Source organism: Kogia breviceps, chromosome X, assembly GCF_026419965.1.
Source record: "Kogia breviceps isolate mKogBre1 chromosome X, mKogBre1 haplotype 1, whole genome shotgun sequence".
In the NCBI taxonomy this organism is placed as follows: Eukaryota; Metazoa; Chordata; class Mammalia; order Artiodactyla; family Physeteridae; genus Kogia; species Kogia breviceps.
In genome coordinates, this window is record NC_081330.1 from 123,463,887 (window position 1) to 123,488,195 (window position 24,309).

General features: G+C 40.5%; 1 protein-coding gene across 3 annotated transcripts in view; it reads right to left on the minus strand.

Moving 5' to 3' along the window:
- The window catches only part of GLRA2 (glycine receptor alpha 2), a 187,361-nt gene that overhangs the window by 159,580 nt on the left and 3,472 nt on the right, over positions 1-24,309 (minus strand). The window lies entirely within an intron of this gene.

Consider the following 24,309-nt stretch of genomic DNA (forward strand, 5'->3'; position numbering starts at 1 on the left):
TTCTGATAAGAAAGTCATCTCTCTTATGTATTTCAGCACAGAATGTGGATTTTTAAACATATTTAAACATACTTTGGATGAGTAAATGGCAGTATTATGGAATTTGTACTCCTTTGTTTGGTTTGTTCATCAAGAAATTAAATTTGGTGCCTCTTTGCAGGCATTTGCTGAATTCTGTGCATTTCCATCTTATATCTCTTCAGTCATTCATTCAGTCAGCAAGCATTTATTGAGTACCCATTATGTGCCTGGTCTTGTACTAATTATCATTTACAATTAGATGGTGAATTGTGGGACAAAATATAAGAAAATCAGGCATTAAGGACAAGTCAGAAACAATTTGCTGGAAAGCCCTTCGCTCATTCTGCAAGAAATGTCAGATGAAACAAAAAGTGTGTGCCCAACCCAGCACCACAGAGAGGGCATTTTTGTTAAGCCTCTTTCTAATAAAAGCAGACTGCTGCTTTTTTTGTTGTTTGCAGAGTCATAGTGACCTTAGTGAGCAGTTTATGTTCTGGGAGATTTACGGCTCTTTGTTTGTGGTGACAAGATTCATTTCCTATTTTAAAGATCTCAGAGACTAAGTGGAAACCTTCATGTTGGGAATAATTTGTAAGTGTAATCTACATATAGTTCTATTTATGCTATAATAAAATGTCCTCAGATGGAGAATTGCTGGAAAACATGAGATTCTTACCATCTTGGGATTGGGGTGGATAATAAATAAAGGCCCACTTAGCCTTAGACGAAGACGATTTTAAATGCCATTTGGAATTAGTTTTGAAATGAAGAGATCTGAGAATTTCTCATGAACCCAAATGATATTTCCTTTCATTTTAGCAAGTAACAAAAATAGGATTAAAGATGACTTTCTCTCATGTTAATTGAATCCTCTACTACTTTACTAAATGAATAGCAAGCAAGTTCATCAACGTGTTAGGGCCTGACAAATTGAAAATAGATTTGTTTTGCATTAGTAATTTTTAAAGAGGGAACTATGCTGGTTTTGAGGTTATAATAATGAAATTGGTGGGTGCAATTCACACACATATACAGTGAATTTTCCCATGATTCTTCCTACTTGAATGTCATCTTTCTTGGAACTTCCAGAGCCCTATAATCCTTGCCATGTTGTAGTATAGTCATTTTTTTCATGTTTGTCTAATTCTGTCTAGTATGTTCTAGACAGCATGCTCAGATCTGATTCCCTGTAGCGTTTCCTAAGGCATTTATATAGTACTAAGCACATAGTAGGCATTCAATAAATGCTCTGTGAATGCTGTTGATCAGAATATAAGCCTTTTTGTGTAAGTAAATGCCAGGCGCATGCCAAGAAATCTGGGCATTTCCATTCTATTTCAGAGCAACTTTCAATACAAGGCATTTTAACCCCCTCACTTGCCTCCATCCCTTCAGCTTCAAAGAGGAGTTCATTCAAAAAGTCCTTCATTTAAATCAATTATTTCATCTCAGCCTGTGAAATAGAAAGTGCATTCCGTTTGCTCTCTTTGCAAAGCACTCAACAAGAATGATAAAATTCTGACAAAAACATGACAGTCACCGATGAGCAGCATTACCACATGGCCCTTTGAAACTACTACTGAACTGCCATGTTTGAGGTGGGGGTCGGGAAACTTCTTGACTGTTGTCCTCCCTCCTGACATTATCCCTCACCAGTGCAGCACAGAATAAAGGGAAAAATCATAAACTTCAGAGCTAGAAATGGATTTAAAACCTGTCTCTGCTTTGTACTATTTTCTGGGCTCTAGCTTCCTCATCTATAAAAGAAGAAATATCTTCGTCTAATTCACAGGTTCATTGGGAGGACAGAATGTGGCAATGTGTGTGAAATGCCACCTATTTCTTTTCTCTTACCATCTCCTTCCCCTATCAAGGAAGGATCTTCCTCCTAAACCTTGAGATTTTCCCTTTATTTAGCAATTAGATGTACTTTTCTCAAGCATCATATCTCTGCTCTACATTTTATTATGCTCACCCTTACTCACAGTGTTGAGAAAAATACCTGGATTTTAAATAGGCTCTAGCAAAAAAGAAGAGATCTCCTTATCGGAGAAGGAGTGTATTATTGAATCTAGCGATCATGAGTATAGGGAAAAATTGTGCTTCAAGGGAAAACTCTGGATTGTCTATAGTACACCCCTCCATGTCATCTGACTCTCATTCTGTGGGAGCTATTTTATAACTCTTTAAATTGTATAACTCATAGCAACGGGAGATATCTCTTGCTTAGAGACATGCAAATCCTGCCGTGTCCTGTCCCACAGAGGTTCAAGTGACTGCCCTCCCCCACCGCGAAGAGGCTGGTCTTGCCTCTATTTGTACATTCAGGCCAATAGTCTTGATCTATAAATGTGTCTGTTTCGTAGATTTTCTTCTGAACTGGTTATGCCATCTGCCTGGTTCCCTCATTGATGAATGAGTTAAATAAAATTTAACACGTATTCATTTTATATCTGCATGAGAGTCGTGATTTTATTTTTTATTTTTTGAAAATTATCTTTTAATGTGAGTTGTTAGAAGAAATTATTACCCTTTGGAACTGTTAGACTCAGAGCCAGGCTGTGGAAGCTTAAAGACCTAAATCCTGTTCAAGGCCATGACAGTGCCGGGCAACCCAGCACTTCCAGTTCCGCAGTCAAAAGAGATCTTACAGCACCGTGTCTGCCAGTGAATAGTACCTAAGCTCTCACATCCCTCCTCTGTTCGTCTGTGGCTTCCGCAAATGGGAGCCTGTTTCCTCATTAGGCATTCTGCACCATTTCTCAGAGGGTAGGAAGGTCACCATTGCACTGGGAGGAAACAGAAGTTTTCTATGTCAGCAAGATAGCTAAAAATAGAAACCAGAGTTCCTAACATGCATTCTTCTCTACTCACAACTAGGACAGCCACTTCCCTGCTGCAGAGGGAAACCCTGAAATCATGGTGCTTGTTGCATTTTCGTGTGCTCACATCTGACGGATAGGCCCCTTGCGTTTATGTAGCATAGGCTTCCATCTCTCTTATCTCATGCTACACTAGCCAGATTTGTAACTCAGTTTAATTAAAAGGACATTTACTGGACTTCTTCTGTATATTAGGTGCTTACTTAGTTTGGGCTACCCTCGAGTCAAGGATTCAGGTGAGGGTAGTTTATTAAGGAGGTGAATAATACACCAGTTGGGAAGTGGGGAGGAGATACAGGGTGGGGAAAGAAGCCAAGAAAAGGTGCTGTAGCGAGTCTATTATCCATCCCCCAAAATCACATGAAGATTTATCCCATAAGTAACTCTGGAAGACACACTCTTCTGAGCTATTCTGCCCAAGGGGAGAAGGAGCTGGGGTATTTTATATCAACACCCAGCTGTCGTTAGATGGGAGTATTCTCAGGGGACATCAATTCATCTTCCCTTCTGGTCGGCCGCAAGGGTGGGCAAAGTGGCTTAGGTCAGAGAAAGCCCTCAAGCGAAGAAATGCAAGTGCTAGTGTTTGGAAGTCAGATGGTGCAGTGATGTGGTAACGGATCGGGGATATGGGTTGGGTGCCGCCAGTGGTGTCTCTGTGGTGCTGGGAATACCAAAATGTAGCCGATCCTTGAATTCAATAAACTCACAGTTTGCCATGGCAGAAAGACATGAATTAGACTAATTATGATGTAATATGATAATAAGCCTAACATTTTAAGGGAACGTAGCAGAGGAAGCAATGGATCGTCCATGGGAAAAGGAGAAAGGGAAAGGAGAGGAGAGATTCTTTGTAGGGATGTTGATGAATTTCTTTACATACAGAGGAGGGGTGGGAGAGAGATGGCTCTCTTTTATAAAAAGTACATATCACTAGGCAAAGTGTAATCAGCAATTGAAAGTTTTACCTGCATATTGATCTTTGTATGGTATATCTTCCTTGAAATTCGAAGGTCCCCCCCAAGTTTGCATCGTTCTAGATTTTTTAAAGTTGTGCAGAAACATTCCTATCCCTGGATTTTAATATCGTGGATTTCCACCTCCATCTCAGTGTGACAGGATCTCTGATGCTGAGCTGAGTAGAGCTGTCCTTCCAAGAGTCACGACGCTAAGTGGCCTCCTCGCACTTAGCACTGCTGAGTCTATACTTAAAGTGGAGAATGCCCTTCTCCTCTGAGACGCCATCGCTTCCTGTGGGCTCATGACAATGGGCACACTATCACCTTGAAGACATGGGAGTTTGAATGCTTTGCTAAAGAAACAGAATGGGGTTTGTACTCATAATCCTTTCATATTAGAGAGAAGATTTGTTGAGGCTTTTAAAAGGCTCTAATTTTGTGTGTAGTACCAAACACAATAGAGCAGCGTTGTAGCAAAGGAAATCCTTTGAGGAGAAATGGCCCCATTTTCAAGCCCTCAGGAAATGGAGGGAGCGTGTTCCTCAAGTTAAAAGGCAAGAATCTTTCTCAGAGAGTCTTCTTTCTGGGGATTAGCCTGGGTCAACGCATACCTCTCCACATGTTCCCTACTGGACACTGGTAGCCCGCCTAGACCACTGCAAGGAAGAGGGCGGTGGGTGTGTGTGCAGGCTCCAGCCCCAGAGAGCCTGGATTTGACCCGCTGCTCTGCCTCTCACAGCTGTGCCGAGTGTAAGGATTCTGAGTATTAGTTTGTAGATTTAGAAAAAGGGAATTGGTAACAGGAGTGCTCATCAATTTTGTCGGGAATGAATGAGATCATGCATGGAACACACCTAACATGTTGCTTGCCACATCACGAGGCACGCGTTCTCTCTGTAAACCCCACCTACACTTCTTGTCCTCACTCATTTTCTATCTCTTCCTTATACTTTAGCCATCATCAACTCCCCTTACTCAGAAATCCTAGTTTCCGTGACATCATTCCCTATGTAGCTGCATGTTTTGTTTTGTTTTTTTGCGGTACGCGGGCCTCTCACCGTTGTGGCCTCTCCCGTTGCGGAGCACAGGCTCCGGACGCGCAGGCTCAGCGGCCACGGCTCACGGGCCCGGCCGCTCCGCGGCACGTGGGATCCTCCCGGACCCGGGCACAAACCCGTGTCCCCTGCATCGGCAGGTGGACTCTCGACCACTGCGCCACCAGGGAAGCCCTGAAGCTTCATGTTTACATAGACAAGAGTTGGCTTGTGTTGCTCAGACTTGTTTTCTGTGTGCTATTTCATTTGCTCTGCAAGATGTCACGTTGCTAAGGGACGGGGGTTGTCTGATATTGCTTTCAGCAAGTTCCCAAAGCCCCTGTAAGTTAGGCACATCATAAGTGTTTCTCCCCAATACTTTGTGATTCATTTGTACCTTGCTACAAAGTAAACTTGACATTGTTCATAAGCACTAAGTACTTCCTGTGCTTAAGAAACAACCACCTACAGTATTTCAGAGAGCAGTCTCAATTCTTAAAGGATGCTACCCCAGCAAGCAAGCAGCACTCAAAACCTTTTCTCCTCTGTTCCCTTGGCAGGCGTGGACTCCTCATGTATGGTGGAAAGTAATCATAAGGAGAATCAAATTGCAAACTTCAGGTTTCAGACTTAGCGTTTTCTCCCACTATGCCTAAATGACTGAGATTATTAAATGAAAACATTTCCTGGAGCCCAGATAATAAAGTGCACTAGGAAGCAGACTATAGGACTAGAGAAAATGCCAGATGGAAGGGCATGCTTTTGGTATGTCATAGTCAGCATTTTCCTGGAATATATTTAAATGCATCACACGTTTGTTCTGAAAGAAGATGTAAGAAAATGACTAGAAAATGCCATTAGTCAGAGACAAAAATCACAGAATGTGTAACCCATGAAGGTAGCAGTTGCTGTATCCCATCTCCTTTCCTCAGCCACTGACTGCCTCCCCACACACCAGACGCCCCCCGGAACCCCGCCTCCAAAACGGTCTACAAGCTGGTTCCAATACATTCCAAGCACAAAGCTGTCGGGTGATTGGAGAGAAATCAGCTTGCTCATTCATTTAATTATTCATCAAACATTTATGGGGGATTCATAAAGTGCTCGAGTCTGAGGATGCAAATTTGAATAATAATAAACAGATTCTGAAGCAAAATGCTCCAAAGGCTCTTGCAGGCCTCCAGACTCACAGCCCCTAGCATAGCTCTGTAATTAAGAAACAGATACAAGTGTAACTCATGAACTTGGTGTACAACAACACAAATCTTCCAGGCCTTTACTCTTGGTAACAGGCTGGATGCCTGCCAGACTGCCTGGGATTGAAAGCTAGCTGTGCATCCTTACTACCCATATAACCATGAGCAAACACATCAGCTCTCTTTTCTCAGTTTCTTTATCTATAAAGCAGGGATAATAATAACATGCATGCACTTCTCTGTAAGGTTATTGGGAGGAGTAAATGAATGAATATGCAAAGTACTTAGAAGAATGCTTGACACATGGTAACGACTCAAATAATATAAACAAATAATGTTATCGTTATTAATGCTTTCTGAGTTGCTACAATTAAAATGGTGTGAACTATATGGATGGATGCGGTGAGGAATAAAGAGTTGGCCGAGAAGGCAAATGATGGATAACTTGGACCCTGAGCCCCTTTTCTTCCCCTCATCTTCTGTTTGAGTGTTGCATCTGATACCTTCTGGCTTCATCTTCTGGGTCTTACATTTAAAAAATTCTCACTACTCAATAAGCCTGCTGAGAAGTGTATTTTAGTAGAAAACTCTGTTTTATAATGTGTTTAAATTTTACAAATGTTTCCTGAATGTCTGGGCGATCTGTCCTGATGGTAAAGAAGGCCATCAAGACAAAGCATCAAGAGCCTAGTGCCCTTTTTCAACTTCATGCTGACTGTACTCAGGACCAACCAGCCTAGGCGGTGGTGGTGACCCCTCTGTGGCAGACGACAGGGCACTGCTTCACCAAGAAAATGGAGGCCATTTCATACAAAACCAGAACCAAAAACCTTTCTTCCCTCAAACTTTGTGAACTGATATCTGATCTCCCTTTTTCTCCCTGGCATTAGTCTTTTTTTTAAACACCTTTATTGGAGTATAATTGCTTTACAATGGTGTGTTAGTTTCTGCTTTACAACAAAGTGAATCAGCTATACGTATACATATATCCCCATATCTCCTCCCTCTTGCATCTCCCTCCCACCCTCCCTATCCCACCCCTCTAGGTGGTCACAAAGCACCGAGCTGATCTCCCTGTGCTCTGCCGCTGCTTCCCACTAGCTATCGATTTTACGTTTGGTAGTGTATGTATGTCCATGCCACTCTCTCACTTCGTCCCAGCTTACCCTTCCCCCTCCCCGTGTCCTCAAGTCCGTTCTCTACGTCTGTGTCTTTATTCCCGTCCTGCCCCTGGGTTCTTCAGAACCTTTTCTTCTGTTTTAGAATCCATATATATGTGTTAGCATACGGCATTTGTAGTGAGGTGGATGGACCTAGAGTCTGTCATACAGAGTGAAGTAGGTCAGAAAGAGAAAAACAAATACTATATGCTGGCATTAGTCTTTTAAATGAGAAGTCTACACACTCACTTTCCCCTACTTTCTCCAATCTCATTCATTCTACAAGCAACTACAATCTGGGCTTTGGTCTCAGTGCTCTAGAGATATCGCCCTCGCTAAGGTCAAAAATGTCCCACTGACCAAACCCAATTGCCCACTTCCTTGCCTCTTTCTAGTCAACATCCCTGCTGCACTTGGCAGGTTTGATTTCCTCATCCCCAAAGCTCTCTCTTCCCTTGACATCAATGGCTACATCTTTTCCTGCTTCTCTTCCGGCTGTTGTGACCACTCGTTCGTATTCCTTGTTGAGTCCTTCTCTCCCCCCATTCCATCAGTGTTCATGTTCATGGGAGTCTCATCCTTACTCCTCTCTCTCTTCATTCTGCACATTTGCACTGAGTGATCTTAGTTAACACTCTCATGATTGGATGACTCCCATTCCTACATTTCTAGCCCTGATATCTCTTTTTGGCTCCAGATTAACATTTTCAACAGCAGATTAGACATCTCTATGTGGATGTGTGGCGGTCATCTCAAAAACATGCCCAAAGCTGAGCTCATTATCTTCCTCAGCATCTTCTTCCTCTAACGTCTCCTCTTTGAGTAAATGAGAACACCGTCTGCTCAGTTGCTTAACCTGGAACCTTGAGTCAAACATTACTCTTTCTCTTGTACCCTCTATATCTTGTCTGATGCAATTTGACTTGAACTTATCTTGTTAATTTAGCCTCTCCTTTCTAATCCCACAGCGTAAGCCTGAACTGTCGTCATTTCTCTCTTGTGGGTGATTGCGATGATTCCCTGATACCCCCATCTTTCTAGCATATCCTTCTAAAGGCATTTTGAGTTATCTTCTTAGAATCCACATCTAAGCATGCCCCTTCTCTGCTTAAAAACCTCGATTTGACTTCCTGTTACCTATGGTTAGATCTTAATGCCTTAATAGTAAGCTTAACACTCTAGCCCTAACTAACTTTATTCTCTAGCCTCATTTTCTATGACTTCCATCCTTTTACTTCCTTCAGTTATACTCATGTTCTGTTATCCCCCCCAAATAATCAAATTCTTTCCAGACATGCGAGTTCCCTACCTGAAGTCTCCCTTTCCATTCCTTGGACACCTATGCATCTCTCAAGACCCAATTACAACATCACCTTTTATATGAAGCCTAGAGCTACTTCTTTTTCTCTTCTGCAGATTGAGCTCTCACATGTTAAAGGCTCCAGAGAAATATAAACATTATCGTTAGTAGTAGCTACCTTAGTTGGGCCTTCCAGGCTTTATAAAGATTTTTGGTGCATTGTTTCATAATCTGGGAGAATCCTGTAACTTGAGAACCACTTTGCAAGTTTTGATGAAGATGGAAGATAAGGCTCAAAAGGGCAATTCTAGAGGAGAATCAGTTTTGATCAAGATGGAAGATAAGGCTCAAAAGGAGAATTCTAGAGGAGAATCAGTTTTGATGAAGATGGAAGATAAGGCTCAAAAGGGCAATTCTAGAGGAGAATCAACCACAGGCTTGCTGGTTGGAAGGAGTTAAATGCTGTAACCATCAAGTAAATCTGATATTACTTTAGCAGTTGGAAATTACTGGTAATTCAGGTATATCCAAAATTAACATTTGGGTGTATTGATTTTATTCACTAAGCATTTCATGCACTGAAGAGGAGAGTTGCCTCAGGCCAGTGGATTCTATCTGGGTAACCTTAATGCCACCATAATCCCTGTTCAGTATTGGGCATGGAAAATAAAGCTTTTTAGACATGGGATGTTGGTCCTGAAATAGTAGCAAAGTAGGGGGGCTGGGATAGAAAGGCTGGAGGTTAGAAAGCTGGTAGGTTAACAATTTGCCTTTTAATTCTCCTCTACTTGGTGCCTAGCACAGTGACATATGCATAATAAATGCTTGATATGTATCTATATGTGAATGAATCCACTCATCTCATTCAACATTAAACATTGATTAAACTCCTACAGAGACAGGAAGTACACAAAACCCTGCAACTTTGAAGATAGATTAGAATCATGCTGTAATAGAAAGGGGGGCCATCGATGTTAAAAATCCCTTCAGTAAAGTATTGCAGATCGAGAATGAGTGTCATTGTCAGCATTCTCTAAATGATGGCCTACATTCCTCCCCATCTTAGGCGTCATGTATCTGGAGAGCTAGTGTTGCTCTAAGTCCTGTCAGCGAACAAGATGACTTTTTCTTCCCCCTAAATAACAAGAATGGTAAACAAAATTACAGCTGTTTTCTATTATGAGAAATGTGTAAGGAGTGAAATGAGATCAGACATGGCAAAAGACTTTGTGCATTTTGAAAGAATCACAAATAGTAGATAATAATTTATTATTTTAGTTCAATTGCTCACACCCACCTTTGCATTAGTACAGATTCTGTGATTAATGATTGGTGTTATACATTTTTTTTTTTTTTTTTTTGCAGTACACGGGCCTCTCACTGTCGTGGCCTCTCCCGTTGCGGAGCACAGGCTCCGGATGCGCAGGCTCAGCGGCCATGGCTCACGGGCCCAGCCGCTCTGCGGCACGCGGGATCCTCCCCGACCGGGGCACGAACCCGTATCCCCTGCATTGGCAGGCAGACTCTCAACCGGTGTGCCACCAGGGAAGCCCTGTACACTTTTATATTCACCTGATGCGTATTTATTGGCTTCTACCTACTGTCAGGTGTTTGAAGGTACAATGAAGAATGAGATAAGTCCAATCTCTGGCCTCCTTGGACTGGTCTAGGAGGGAAAGGGACAGGGAAGCAGCCAATCACAAGAGAGCTTGTAGACTGAGCATGTAGGAGAGGATGGGCTTAGTAGTGTAAGGGAAGTTTTCTAGAGGAAATGGTATTGAGACCGAAGTCTGTAGCATGAGTAGGAATTCGGCTGGTGAAAAGGAAGGCATGGTGAAGGGAAATGAAAGTGCAAAGCACCAGAATAAAAGGTTTGAGAACAGAAAACAGGGCACTGAAGTTGGAACAGAGTGGGAGGGCATGGCGGGGCATGGGGAGTGGTGATGTTGAAGAGGACGATATTGAGGCTCCCCCCCTCAAGTTCCTTGGATCTTACTTACCATTTTGTGCCTCTCACCTCAGTATGCTTTCTTCTTTTTAATTGACATATAGTTGGTGTAAAATATTATATAAGTTACAGGTGTACAATATAGGGATCCACAATTTTTAAAGATTATACTCTGTTTATAGTTATTATAAAATGCTGGCTGTGTTCCTCGTGTTGTACAATATATCCTTGTAGCTTGTTTATTTTATATCTAGTAGTTCGTACCTCTCAATCCCCCACCCCTATATTGCCCCTCCCCACTTCCCTCATCCTACTGGCAACCACGAGTTTGTTCTCTAGGTCTGTGAGTCTGCTTCTTTTTTTGTTATATTCCCTAGTTTGTTGTGTTTCTTAGATTCCACATATAAGTGATACCAAACAGTATTTGCCTTTCCCTGCCTGACTTATCTCAGTTAGCACAATACCCTCCAGGTCCATCCATGTTGCTGCAGATGGCAAAATTCCATGCTTTTGCTTCCAGTAGCCAGAACATGTGTATTTTCACAGAGGACTGTCCCAGAGCTATTGGAACTCACTTTACCCACCTGAGAAGAGATAGAAGCGTGTGGGAATTTACTCTCCCTACCGTGCCCCCCATGCATACCTTGAGGGCCGTCTTTACCCAATAACTAACAGAGGGGGTATGAAAAGTCAGCTCTCTTGCCTCCATTCAGACAGCTCTGGGGTGTGTCTTACGCTCCAGAGTTCCCCGGGGGGGTCAGATCGAACTCACCCACTGTTGGACTTTGCTTGAGATCACACCCTTACTGGGCTTTCCCCCCACGTCCTTCTCTGATTTCATCACTCTTTTATGTCTCCCTTGCTCACTTATCCATAATAAATCACTTGCACACAGCATCTGCTTCTCAGAAACCCAACCTCAGACAGATGTAGTCAAAAACCTAACCGGGACAACCCCAGTAAGCCATGTGTAGGTGTATAGACTTTATCCGGAAGTGATGAGAAGTCCCAGGAGAGTTTCAAGAGTCATGAGGGGCCTAGAAATTCAAGGATACTAGTATTCGAGCTCTTCACTCCCTTGGGTGACAGCTCAGCTTGATTTTCCTGTGCATTCAGATAAAGACATAACCAATCAGGCACCCGGAGCAGCTGCACTATGGATTTTCTAAAAAAAAGTATAGGAGTTTATTTCTGATCTCAGCTTTCCTGAAGCATCTATTTATTATCCACTCTATATTTCTTTGCTTTCTTTCCACCTGCCACATCCCCCCTCAGAAGTCAGTAACTTTTTTCAGAGGCGTTATTCTGCAGTTTATGTGGCATTTTGCACGATGTCACTGATGGACACTTTTTGTTAATACCCTCAACTGCTTTGCTTCATCACTGAAGCAGATAATTTATTCTGACATGTATATGGAAAGTTAGACACCGAGGGGATACCTGCTTTCTTGGGACTTTACATATGCAGTTATTATGGCACATTATTGGCACCTGCTTCCAGATTGTTATATAATAATTATGCTCTCTCAATGTACGGAGGAGTGAGAAAGGTCCCAAGGTGAAGGACTCATAACAGTCATGGACGCTTCACATGTTCATCCACTTCTACTGAGTTCTGCAAAGACTCCTTCGCGCAAGCTATATTGCTGTTAATCGTACACTGACATCTCTTAAATGAACTCAGTTGGGGCAGCTGGGTACTATAGCAGACTTTTCACCCAGGGGCTCACAGAAGCCCAGTTTCCAGTAGAAGGAAAATAAAAAATGTGCCTGTCATTATGCTATTCGCAGAGTCTTGTTGACAAGTAAAAATGCGGAATTTTTTCCTTGAGATAAGTGTATTCTCTTGCTGAGGAAGTCCTTTTTTTAATGGGCTTTGGGATATTTGCCCCAAGTCAGAAATTTATACCTTTTGCTGAAAGCCCTGCATGTTACACACTTGGTTGGCATCATGAGATGTATGGAACAAGAAGCCGCCTGCTGAGTTTTAAGTGGGAATATTTGCTCAGAAGAGTAGAATAAAGGATGAGCTTAAATGAGGCGTATGTGCACGATAAACAACTGTGAATATTGGAAATGTAGGTGCTTGGGGGAAATAAAAGGAATACGTATCCCAGACTGTGGGTAATTCCTCCTATTTTTGGAGAGCTAGAGAAAACATGTCTGATGATATAGGATTAGTCTGGCAAGGGTCAGGTCACGTATGCCACTGGTCACAGAGAGGTCACGAACTGCAGAAAATATAATAGGAATATTCCAGAGAAAATAAATACTGAATAGCATAGCAACCTTGTTGGTAACAAGCTATGACCTCAAATTTTAGAGAAAACAAGCAGAGTGGCATTTTCTCTATAAAAAATATTCCTGAAAAAAAATTTGGTGCCAGGGTTTCCTATTCACAAGGCATGGCATTGGGCCTGTGTGACATTTCTTTTCAAACAGAGATGATCTCTTCTTAAATTTTTATATTTTGAGAAGACACTATATGCTTCATTTTAAAATCAAATCTCAGAAAATGCTGGGGAAACTGTTATCCTCTTATTCATATTCCATGACTTCTATAACTAAAGATTCAGCAAAGCCATCTCCCCATCTGCCAGTATGATGCCACTGTCTGCCTCCTAGAAATGCAGAAGCCTCAGTGATAGTGGAAGCAAATGATAACAAGGAATCTGAGTCAGGCACCCAGGCTCTATGATACAAAGTCTGAAGACAGAGTAAGCAAACCGTGTGCGTGCTAAATCACTTCTTTATAGTTAATCTTCACTCAGTTCCTCTTCAAGGTCCAGTATATGCCAACCCTCAACTACCAGAAAAGCTTCAACATCGGTATTCCATTATCTGTGGGTTGTACAGTGGAATATCAGCAACGCCAGTGCCATCACATGGATACTTTGAAGCAATGTTTCAAATAAAGGACTTGTTTGATACAGAATGTGTAGTGGCCCCGTCATCAATGTGTCTTCATCTACTGTGTGAGATATAGTTGACCCTTGAACCATGTGGGTTTGAACTATACAGGTCTACTTACATGCAAATTTTTTTTCAGTAAATACCTGCTAGTACTATACAATCTGCTCCATGTTTGGTTGAATGCACCCATGCAGAACTGTGAGTACCAGAGGGCCTGTCGTAAAGTTATACACGGGTTTTCAATTGCTGGGATTCGGTGCCTCAACACCCGCATTGTTCAAGGGTCGAGTATAAATGACGTGGGTCAGGAGCCATTAAGGCTAAGGTAGCTTTAGTATTTCCCTACCCCCTACTTTGTTCTCTATACTTTACTAAGGCCCTAGAGTAAGAAACAGGAAGAAAAAATCGTACTTGCTTATTTAATAAACTCAGAGAAAGTATGAAGGAAGAACTAGTAATAAACAAGTTTTACATACAGGTAACTCTTTTCCCAAGACATTTAGTGATATTTCAAAGACATTTCTCTTTCTGCATCCATCTTCATAGAAAACAGTTTTCAATAGGTTTTCCTGGGAATTTATATATCTAACTATATGAAATATCAATTTTGAGCAGACCAACTTAGAATATATTTTAATACTAATAAGTGGGGAGTTCCCTGGTGGCACAGTGGTTAAGAATCTGCCTGCCAATGCAGGGGACATGGTTTCGATCCCCGGTCTGGGAAGATCCCACATGCTGCAGAGCGACTAAGCCCGTGAGCCACAACTACTGAGCCCATGTGCCACAACTACTGAAGCCCGTGCACCTAGAGCCCGTGCTCTGCAGCAAGAGGAGCCGCTGCAGTGAGAAGCCCGTGCACTGCAACGGAGAGTAGCCCCCGCTCAATGCAACTAGAGAAAGCCCACGTGCAGCAATGAAGACCAAACGCAGCCCAAAATAAATAAATTTATTTTAAAAATACTAATAAGTGAAGACCTTAACCTTAAATCTACACATGTTATTTGAGATAAATATTGCACACTTTGAATTATCAAATGAAGGTTTTTTTAGTATGGATTCAAATTTTTTAAAATTTCAAGGAAGTGATAGGGAAAAACATTCTCAACAAACAGTTGAATGGAAATTGTATGAGATTTCTCCGTCTTGGAAAACTGCCCGAAAGAGAATGGCAATCCAAAAGGAAATTTTCCATACGGGCATGCAACTTTGTCCTATTCTGCTAAAAAATGTCTTTAGTTCAGGGTTAAAGGTCATTTGTTTAAGCGTGTATTTATCACTCAGCATTCACGAATCATAAAGACTAAAACAGAAGGTGATGATCAGATCAAAGTATTTTGCTGTACTGACATGTTTTTTCTTTTGTCTTCAATGTTTGTTTTTTCAAAATGCCACTGTTTGCTTATTTATTCATGTAAATGAAGCAGGAGATAAATAGCCTGCAATGATAATCTAACTTGTAGAGTAATTCTCTTGTGGCATCAGCATGCTAATGTTGACCATGTGTCAAAATGAAAGCCACATTTACTGAATGCTGGGGCCTTCCCACTCTTAGGAATATTATCTTTCTAGCAGATCATCGTATTTTACGTGTATGTAGGTTTCCCATCATCACCTGTTTTCATGGCAAAAAAATTTTTTTAGGTTTATGGATTTTACCAAGACCACATTTTCCAAAGTGTATTCCATGAAACACCAGTTCCCCAGAGTGTTACTCATTTAAGGAATCTATGATCTAATAAGTAGAGGATAAGCCCGTGTGTAAAAGAAGTTCTTAAATTACCTATTTATTTGTATATTTTTACTGCAGGTTTTCTCAAAACATTTTAATATGCTAACGAATATTGGGAGTCTCTTGGAGGCTGTTTTGCAGAATTTCCATTCTTATTTCACATTTTAAACCTTATATCTGAGAACATCTCATGGGACTAGCGTTTCGAGAAACATCTTTGGCCAGATGCTGAACTGAAGAAACACGGTAGCTACTTTTCCTAGATGCAGCCTCTGCACATGAATTTGCTACCTCTGAACCTTTCAACAACAAGACAAAAATAGTGAATGGCTGATTTCTTCAGTAATCCCCTCATACGTTTCCAGAGTCTTCCAGAGAATAATGATCATCCTTGAAATATTGGGAGTTGAAATAAGATATCAGCAACTGCTAAGAATTCTGGTTAGAATTAATCATTTCTCAGAGACCAATTCTCTAGGAAGATTGGATGCATCCAAGCTCTTCTGTGGGTGAATCAATAATTTACAAAAGGACATACTCAAAGATGTTAGACTATAAAGACTAGGAACTATCAAAGTTGGACCTAGGCATCTTGGTCCAAGTCCTTTATTTTGGAGATGACAAGAATTAATCCCAAAGAGGTTAGGTGGCATGCTCTAGGTCACAGCTGGCAAAAGTGTAGTTAAAACAAGGCCTCATGAGTCTCAGTTTAGATTTTTTTTTTTCTTGTAGGATCTCCCCCCGCCTTTATTTGGTAAGGCAATGCTGGCCCGCAGTATCTTGAGAAAAACACTCTAAGGAAGATATTATTCTTCAGATACAGGAGGAAAAATTTCTCATTCTAGTCCTGTAGTTCTTAAACTATAGGGAGTAATGAAATCAGTAAAGTCAGTGTTTTCAGATCCCATCATTCAGTGTTTCTGGAGAGGTAGAGCTGGAGAAATGTGGGGCCCAGATATGTGCCTTTTTAACAGGACTCAGGCTCTAAAGCAGGTATTCCGAAAAGCGTGATTTGAGAAACACATCTGGTTGGTTGCCAGTTTAGTTTAGCATTAAATCCTAAGTCCTTTGACTTGGCGTACTCTGTACAACGTTCAAGTATGAAAGACACAATTAATTCAAAGGAAGAAGTAGAAGATGAGAAATCCATTGCGAGCAATGCAGTATATGTGTAAATTATCCTGAATTATATCATCTAACTGGAGTTGTTACAGTGTGGTTTGCCAAATGTGTGTATCCTTCACTTTTCAGAGACATGGAGGTTCAAAGCTAAATAAACAGACCCCTTGCTTTCTGAATACATTTGAGGCGGAGGGGCACAAAGAATGCTATTTCTAAGAGAAAGCCCGATAAAAGAAATCTCAGCTGCCTTGTTGGGCCTGAATTGGTTCTTAGAAATCAACATCTTGAAGTATTTAAATGTAAATAAATCAGAAGAAGATAGATTATATTATCGTCTACGTATACTTGGGTTTTAAAAGTGAAAGAAAAATTAGGTGGTAAAGTGGTTCTGAGGTTTTCCTAAAGTAGCAGAATTGCCACGATGAGTAGCTGTATTTCAGGGGCAGTAATCAAACCAACCAAGGAGTGGGAAACAAGCAACTCTCCCTTAGACCTGCCATTTCCTCAGGATGCACATTACTCTGCCCCTGGGCTTCATGTTCTTCTAACCCCCCCACCCAGTCCTTTTTTCTTCTAACACTTCTACTTCAGCTCTGTATAGACAGAAGAGCACGGAGGAAAGACTGTGTGTGCTGCCCCAAGAGACTTGGCATTAAGTCTTGTGTTCAAATCTAAGTCCACAACCCATCCCAGCATGGGGAGCCTGGAGGGTATTGACTGTGGGGCAAACACAACAATATTAGCAAACATATTAACATATTAAATCAGATAGAAAGGAAGCTACATTAATTATTTTCGGATATTCCGCAGGAAGATCTCTCCCTTCTCCCTTCCCGCCCTCCCTCCCCGCCCCCACCCCCGTCCATTGGTTGCACATCTTTCAGTTGTCTGCTTAGGAAACAGAACTACCACGTTCCACTATCTTCCTCTCTCTTCTCTGCATTTGGAGGTATCATTTATCTATTGGGAGAGTATATCCAGATGATATCCCGTTCTCACTTTCCTGCTTTCCCAAGACTGATAAAGGATTATCAGTTTGGGAGCTGTCTGCTCGACCAGGTTGAAGGGTGGCTTTGCTCATAAGTTGACTTTGTGCTGATTATCTTCCATTTCCCCCCAGAGACTCTCCTCTTTTCTGTTCTTCTCTGTGCTCCGGGAAGCTGACCTTCCGGGTTTGTATCATTGAGCTCCCTTGCCCTCAGGCTTCGAGCTAGATTTGGCCAAGGAGAGGTTCCCGCAAGGAAATGGAATGCAGGAGGAGAGTGAGGTCAGAATATTTATTCCCTAGCCTCCTCCCTGCTAGGCCAGCACAGATTGATTCCATTGCTCCATAGATCTCATTAGGTGGCCTCTCTCTAGAGCCACTTTCTCTAGGTTCTGGCAGCTACTCCCTCCATTGCCTCTTCAGGTTTACTGCCGGCAGTCCCAGAGTACTACATTCTCCCTTTAGAGATTGGTTTTTTCCAAACCCTCCCACACCCTGTTGCAGTGTGTCATTTCTTTCCTGCAAAGATCCTGGATGGTACAGCATTAAACTTACAAATTATGTTCCAGTTTTTACTGAAGTGAGAACTGACATTTAAAAGCTTAAATTTCTGTTTACCACTGTATACTTAGCAAGGAACATGGTGCCTGGCATATAGATACTGCTCACTTCTTATTTATTAAATGAATAAACAAATGAATTGTGTGTTTAGATTCAAATATAAAGATGGAAAACGTTTACATGTAATTTTTTGGTGCTCACATATGTGCTCCCTTGCTGCAAATTTATTCTATTGCTTTGACAATGCATGGGCAAGTGTAGCTTATTTTTCCTCAAGAAAGTATGAGCCACCTCCTGATAGAAAAAAAAGAAGAAATAGAAAAATAGAAAACAAGACTTATCCAGTCACATTCATGATAATTGCCTATTGAGTTTCTGCATTTTGACTCGATCCAGGATTTTAGTTTTCCCTCTTGGATGGACATGTTCATGAAACAGAGCCATCGTTTGGTGTACTCATGTATTATACTTCCTAAAGGAGTGCTGAGTGCATAATCCAGGGCATGAGTCAGAGACGGTGTCCAGTTTCCCTCTCGTACTTGCCCCATGACCACATTTGGTTGGCTAGCCAGACCAGACTCCAAAATGGAAATCTAGTGACTTTATTCTTACAGGTCCTTCACACTTAAGAATACCAGTTAGAGACCTATTCCTTTTGCTCATGTCCTTCCTTTAATGGGCTTCACATGGCTAAAAGTGTCTGCAGTCAGTCACAAGTGTTCAGAGTAACCCTCTCAAGAAAGAAGTCAATGAGGAATATGCTGCATCCTACAGTCGAGACAGCCTCTTAGGTGTTAACTCCGAGGAGAACACAGAATGCTTCCAAAGACCTTGTTATGAGGCTTAATCAACAATATTTTTGGGCTTCCCTGGTGGCGCAGTGGTTGAGAGTCCGCCTGCCGATGCAGCGGGACACGGGTTCGTGCCCCGGTCCGGGAGGATCCCACGTGCCGCGGAGCGACTGGGCCCGTGAGCCGTGGCTGCTGAGCCTGTGCGTCCGGAGCCTGTGCTCCGCAATGGGAGAGGCCACAACAGTGAGAGGCCCGCGTACCGCAAAAGAAAAAAAAATTTCATTTTTAAGACCCTGTTCCAAAAGTGTCTGATCCAACACACCAAGAAAAATACCCAACACCACCAAGAACAAGCTAATAACCATTTTTTCTCTAAGCCTGATGGTGCCAGCTGGACACATTATAACGTCTACTCTCTAAGTACCGAGATACCCTGATATATATGCCATTATTTTTTTAAATGAAGTCTCAGATTATCAGCAAAATGACTGAATTGTTCTTCACCATGGGGAGTAACAGAAAGCACTATAGAACTCAGGATAAAATGTTTAGGCTCTTTTAATAATGAAAATTAAAGATATGAAATCACCCAGAATCAAGCGAGGAACAATACATTCTCAAAAACTAAATTATGGGTTTCCATTTCCAGTGCTCTTAACCTGCAGTGTTGTAGAGACTAAATGTTCTCCTTAAAATACGTATTCTAAAATAGAAAATCAATTCATGTTTGTGCAGTGACCCTTGCAACTGCAGTAACTGGACAAGAAAATACATCAGAAATGACAGTCATATATCTTCCATTAAATTTAGAGCCCTTTCTAGAACCAAGCGAAATTGGTTCTATGTCTTTTACTTGGCTCATTTCAAAAATGAGTCTAAGCCTCCCTGGTGGCGCAGTGGCTGAGAGTCCGCCTGCCGATGCAGGGGTCACGGGTTCATGCCCCTGTCCGGGAAGATCCGCGGCTGGGCCCGTCAGCCATGGCCGCTGAGCCTGGGCATCCGGAGCCTGTGCTCCACAACGGGAGAGGCCACAACAGTGAGAGGCCCGCGTACTGCAAAAAAAAAAAAAAAAAAAAAAAAAAACAAGAACAAAACAAAACGAACAAAAAAAATGAGTCTAAGAAAATAATCAGGGATAAGATTTGAATGGAAAAAGATAATTCCTTCCCACAAATGGCTCCCTTTTTGTCTCATATTTAGGAATATGAAATAGCCCTTTCAGGTTGGAAATCTTCCTACCAGACTAATAAAGGAGAACCCACCGAGACATGTGACATCTACATCCTGGTTACTGTGGTAAGGCTCTAAAATGCTAGAACTTCTTTGACTCGTTTTTTTCCATTAAAAAAAATTCGAACAACTTTAAGGACCCAATCACCATGAAGGCTAAGCTTTGAGAAAACATAGTCAGTGTCAGTTATCAAAGAGAAATAGAAGACTACTAATAATAATTCAAATTATTTGTAATAATTTTAATAGTTGGAAACAAATCATTCAGATGTATGATCTCATTTGATGCTCAGAACAACGCAAATGAGGTGGGCAAAGTCAGAAGAAAACCTGAGTCATGGAGAGGTGGAGACATCTTTTCTCCAAAGTGGCTGAACCAGGACATGAACCTGGGTTTTCTGGATCCAAGTCCAAGGCCCCTCCCACTCTACTACTCTGTCACCATGGAATGGAAGACGTACTCCAATAAATGAACTTATCCTTTGGAATAGACTTTACCAGAGTGTGTTAGAATGCTGTAGATGCCTCCTTCTTGATGTTACCTCAAATCCCTGACAAGCAACGTGCAGGCCCATCGAAGCAGCCTAGTATATACAAATATGTTGGTTGGTATACATACAGTACACAAAAGCTAAAATAAATTGCGACACAGCCAGTGGATTTTGGATATTCACAAATCTTCATCAACATCATCCCTGAACAAAACTGTCATACATAAATTTCTCTTTGATACACCCAGCTTTTCCTTTCAATAATCATTTCCCCCCTTTTATCTCCTATTGTCTTACTCTATATAAAATGCCTGTACCCTTTCAGGTGCCTGAAGGTTTCCACTACTTTCTGCACTCAAGTCAAATACTTCTGCAAACAAAAAAAACTTCTGAGACTTGTAAGCATTCTGTTCTTTTTCTCAGAACCCATGGTAATATCTGATGCCCGCATCTGCCAGAGTGATCAAAGAAATGATCACACTAGGGCTACATTATCACCAACTGAGAGAATCACTCTTTCCAAGTGTCTCTGCTAGACATTTGTGCTCAAGTCATCCCTCCAGGGATTGGTAAGCACAACACATGAGCTTGAGCTCCACTTGGCTACAGACAAGAAACTTTCCAAGGGGAGAAACATGAAGACCTCTAGTTTTCTGGACGTGGATCTGTTTCTTACTTATATCTGAAACACCTTTTGAGCTGATAACTCCTTGGAAAATAAACGAAATCATACTGCATGCAAATGTAGGTTTTAATATCACACATCAGGCTTTAAAATTTAGGTCTCCGGATATGGAAAAAAGATTAGTGTGCATGGCCTGCACCAAGAAGTGGAGGGAATAATTATCTCCTGGCATTATCTATTCCAGATCCTATCCCCAAATGAGTGTTCTGGTGAAATGTATTTATTCACATTGGGATGAAACTTAGGATATAACTCTAAGTTAATTTTCTTTTCAAAGAAAATTTCATTAAAATAGATAAAGGCTTTTTATTCAAAGAGAGAGAATCAGAACTAATGCGTTTTGCCCACATTTGAGCATTTCATTTGGCTTCTTTAAAAGCTTACTGTCTAAAGTGGCATTTTCAAGATACAATAATACTGACAAAGGAATATCTGATAGGATGATGGAATAACACTATGATGAATCAACAGACAACGAGACAAATCACCCAAGTGGGGAAGGAGGCTTCTCTGTTGACATAGAATCAACATTTACCGTGGTTTCAGAAACAGGTAATTGTGAATGGACATAGCTTGTGTTTTTAATCTGAACTGAGGATTTTGAAAATTTATGTTTGGATCAGGTCTGACCCAAGTCTCTCTGGCTCTCATAGATGGAATGCAATTGGCAACTCTGACTCATGACTTTGTTTATACACTTGTGCTTCAGCACATCAGAAAAGCTATTTTTTCCCTATAGTTTCTAAGAATGACTCTCAATTACAGAGTCTAAGTCTGAATCATTTCTGGTTCCCTTTTCTAGCTTACATCCATCTTCCTTCTTGTATATATGCCCATTATGACATTTTTCAGAGCCCATCAGGGATATGGAATAGACATGAAATATTTTACTGACTTGAAAGGATGCAGGAAGAATTCCTTCCAATAAGAAAAACTGTGCATATACATTTCTTTTCCCTTGCCAATGCATGGCAGCAGGGAAACCAGAGAAATGTGCTAATATTTAATAAGGCTTCTAGAAAAGCCATAGCCTTTATCTCAACAGCCCATATATGGCTCTTGCTTATATTCTTGTGATCAAATTTTGCCCTTTTGTCTTCTTATTAATCACCATTATTGTTATTTTCAATATCATCGTCATCATCATCACCATGTTTATTGTTATCATAGTCAGTTTGGTGTTTGGCATTTACAGGGAGCCTATCACTATTCCAGATACAATCACATTTCCTAATCACCTTTCATTTCTACCTACTCTATAAAATTTCTCATTGATACATTGCTAATCAACTTCAGTAAGTACTATAGTCTTCCTAGCCTCTTTGCTGTTACAAGTTCCCTATTATCTCTTTCTTTTATTTCTTTCTCCTCAGCTCAGCTAAAATCATCTTTGCTAGCCACTACGACCACTGGTTCATCCCTCAAAAGTTCCCACCCCTTCTCAATATCTCGTAATAACCTCTAATGGAATATAATCTGCAAAAAAAACCCACCCTGAGTCAGTATGCTGTACACCTGAAACTATATATAATATTGTATATAAACTATATATATAAATAAGGTACCTCCCTGCCCTCTCAGATGCGGTGCGGGGGTGAGTTGATAAAACATAAATATGCAAAAGAACTATATTAGACATATAAAGTTTCATGGGAACACCAAGGAGGAAAAATCGTTTTAGTCTAAAATAATGGGGAATGTTTTACATCTAGGAAAAGCCAAGATCCTCACAGTAAAGAGAATTGCGAGAGCTGTTAGGTAATTGATCTGATATAAATGGTCCATGTAAGTAAAAGTTGTGAAAGAATATCAGGGTTCATTGAATCAGAGAGTTAAGGGAAGAGGGAGACAAAAGTCAGTAAAGTTCATTAATGTTAGAGTCTTAAATTATATTCACCCATTTCCCTTTTATAAGTCTTTAAAACATCCTGTACTCAGGTCTTTAGGACAGATCTCAAAAACATGGCCATGCTTTGCTGTGCTTGATATTCTCCTCATTTATTTATTCTTTAGAATCATGAGAAATGTTATTTCCAAAGAGTGACATCCCCAGAAGAACCAGAAAAAAAAGCTGTGTGTGGAAATTATTGCTCATTCTATGTGGTCACTTAAGGTAGCATTGACAACATGGGTGTTTGTTTTATTACTCTTTGCACTTTTCTTCCCTTTTAAAAAATTATCTCTAGAAAATAATGAATAATAGCTGCTATTAAACAAGATGCTCATAAACTTGAAACAATTTTCCATCTCTGGTCCTTCTCTATGAAGCTTTCCGTGAATAGCTTAATAGGAAAGCATCTCTGCTTTTGTTGGAATCCTGTAGTATTTTATCTATACTTCCTAATGTTCCTTAACCATTAACTACTTAACTATTTCTTCCTAGTATTATATATTATCATATAAGTATTCATGTAACATCTACTCTCTCCAATGAAATTTTTGATGGTAGCATCCAAACCTGTTTCAACTCGCAAGTTTTCAAAGCATGCAGTAGTTAGTATCCTGCATGTAGTTCAGACTTAAAAGTTATTGAATGGCTCAGTGAATAAATGTACAAGTGAGCAGGTCCATTGAAAAAGCTGACTCTCGAATACTTACTCATAGGATTTTATTTCAAATATTGACTTCCGGTGACCACAAAATTAATATGAAATTGGGCAAACATGAAAACTGTTTTCAGCAAAATCAAGCTTTTGAACTAAGTTCTGTTGTCTCTTTTGGAAATACTCTTTAAGTCAAAAACATCTGTTTGGTCAAAATTCTGACATGTTTCTTTATGAAATAAATGTGCCCTTAGCTGGGTATATTCAGAGGTGCAGCATTTAAAGAAGAAAGGAATTTTGAATTTAGTTTTCATGCTCATATTTGCCAATAATAAAAATTAATCAAACCTCAAGGAAAGCAATCCAATTAAATAGCTAATAAGCAAAACCAAAGCGATGCATGAATTATGACATAATACCTAGAATATTATAGATTTAGCCTTTTATAAAATATAAGCACTTCACAATGCATTATTTTAAGTTAAATTACCAGATAAAATGCATTTATTTAAAATATGTATCTAAAAATTAAAACATCAACAACAATTCAATTAATAATTAATTGGTTCTTTCTTATTTCAGTATTTTTCTGATTCAGAGTAAAAATAAATTAAATAGATAAAAGGTAATTTCTAAAAAGTAATTTCTATTAATGACATTTTTGTAATGTTAAACATACAAAAACACCAAACTTTTTGGTTTGTTTCTAATTGAACAAAGAAAGTATCCACCATCTTTGACGTACGCACGTTACGATTC